We start from the raw sequence: 2,661 nt of genomic DNA, 5'->3' as shown, positions 1-2,661 counted from the left end.
CGAATTGAATTTGAAGGGGGATCTGGGCTTGTGGGATGGGCCAGCCAGCTCAAGATAGATGGGGGAATTATCAGAGATCCCCCCAAATCCCACCCACTATCTGTAATTTGTGAGAGTAGCTAACATATATTATTTGATGAGGAAATGATCTAATATTATTCCCAGTGATGTGTATCCAATTATCCTATTATGCCAAGTAGACATCTTTATGTTCATAGGGATATCAATAAGATGATGTTGCTCCAATAATTGATCCAGTTGATCTGAAACAAGATCCATCTATGAGTGATGACCCCAGGATTCTTCATAGCCAATAGTGAAGTTAAGATCTCCTCCCAAAATGGTATAGTTATTTATGAGGAAGAACCCTAATAGGTTGTTCCAGAAATCCAACCTATTATGATTAGGAGAATATATATTGACTATGCGAAGATTCCTACCTAGCTCCGAAGAGAAGATATCCATACCAAGGAACCTAGGGCCTCCCCAAGTAGAGATAGCGTTAATGGTACGAGGATTTATGCCAAATGCAATTCCCCCTGATCTTCCATTGACATCTAAGGCATGAAAGCACCAACCAGGCATTAATAACCGAAGTATCCGAGTAATTTTCTCGGTCATCCCTAGGGTATCTTGTAAATAAATAATGTCATGTGGCTCAGTGTCCAAGAGCCTCTTAAGAGCTAGTTTTTTAGAGGGACTAGGTAAACCCATGCAATTAAATGATAGCCACTTCATGGGGGGACAGAAGCTAGGGTGTTCTTTTCTCTAAGAACCCTATCAATGGTGTTCTATCTACCTAGGGCCAAATCAACCCCTGCAAGCATAATGGATTTAGAAATATTTGAGGGACACCCCTGAGAGGGCTTGGTCTCAGCAACTGGAGATGTGATGCCTAATCCAATCAGATTAGGTAAAGAAGGGGTTCGGGATCGGAGATTATATGAGTGTGAGTGTGAAGAGATGATAGGCTCATATCGAATGGATGTGCTAGAGCTATAGACAACAGGATGGGTGGTGGAGAAAATAGCCGGTGGAGGATCAAGTGGACAAGTGAGAGTGGAAGAGATCAAACAAGGGATGGATGAAAAATTAGACAGTGAATGCAGTAAATTACTATTAACTGAAAGAGAGGAACAAAGAGGAGGAGATGTACCCGTGGAATGAGCAGCCGCAACAGCAGTCCGTGATCTCATCATGGGCGGGGAAATTGGATGAACTTGGACAATCCATGTTGGCCGAGCTGTGTCCCCAACCATATCCATCAGACTAGCAGGGCGAGAAGGTTGATCTCCCACCTGAGGTTCTTTTGGTTGCTAATTATTTCTGCCCTTTGCAAACGGAGAAGACAATGTTGAGACAAGAGGACATTCCTTATACAGGTGCTCGACCTTGTGACATCTTCTGCACCTGAAGGGGATCCCTTCATAGTCAAGGATTTTCTTACGAGAAAAATGCCTCTAGTGTAGGGTGATATTATCCTCCAATCCATCCCTTGTATCCAGATGAACCAGGATGCACGCCATGGACTTGTTGCCAAAAGATTCGTATGTCTTTTCATGATCTAGATAAGTGCCCAGTGCATTACCAATGCGAATGAATACATCCTCCAATCGGAAGTGTAGCGGTAGCCCTGGAAGATGAACCCATATCGGACCTGCACACAACTTCTCCCTTTCTAGATAGAACAAGGGACTCCATTGTTTAAGCAACATCGGGGCAAGTTCTATATGCCAATAGCACAAGAGGATCCAATTAATATATTCCTCTCGGTGGAAGCTGAGAGAAAACCACCCAAGAGTGAGAATAGTGATTGATGGTAGTTCTTTGAGAAGGGAGCCCAGATTTCCATAGTCTAGAGGTGAAGTCTCTCAGCCATGTAGGTTCGTCCCCTGACTCACCCCACCAAAACCCTGTTAGCAGTATCCACCACATCTCCCATTGTGAGATCTTCCCCCAGCATAAGATTGATGTCCTTGTCCGTCGCTTTGACACACTTCACTTTCTTCACTTTGTTGGACCAAGGAGCCATTGGGTGGTCCCGGAAGGGATCCCTACTACTGTGAAATCCCGCCTGCGGAGAGTGGGAGGAGCTCCTAGGGTTAGAGACCAAAATATTGAAATAGCCCTAAGGGATTGGGAAACTGTGCCACGGACAGGTAGGGTTAGGGTTAGGAATGCTTTCCAGAAAAGTGAAGTGGGGGTAGGAAAGCCCTGATTGTGTGATTCCAATAGTCGAGGGGGTGCTAGAGGGAGTGGAGGAATGGGGGAAATCAGGGAGAAGGGAATCAAAAGAGGGAGAGGGAGCAATGCATGTCGTAATAAGGTTGAGCGTTGCAGGGAAAGTGGAGGGTAGTTGAGACCAGAAGAGGCATCCAGAGTGACATAATCTGGCAGGTAGGGCACATATGGCCCAGGAAGATCCGTGACAGGTAGTTGTTCAGTCTACGAGAAATGCGACGAGCGATATGAGCTAGAACTTGACACAGCATATGGGCGCGACCATAATGTCTCATAGAGATTTGGGTTGGATGAATAGTTGATAGCTTCTGAGTCCATTCCAGCAGCAGTGAACGGAGTCAAGTATGTAGTAATGATCGATCGAAGGAGGAGGAGCTTGTCTGCATGCTGTAACGGTAAAGGATACAGTAGGTAGGTAGC

This window comes from Pinus tabuliformis, chromosome X (assembly GCF_031772625.1).
Source record: "Pinus tabuliformis cultivar Carrire ecotype Pingquan chromosome X, CPIR1, whole genome shotgun sequence".
NCBI classification, from domain to species: Eukaryota; Viridiplantae; Streptophyta; class Pinopsida; order Pinales; family Pinaceae; genus Pinus; species Pinus tabuliformis.
Note: the sequence above shows the minus strand (reverse complement) of the source record.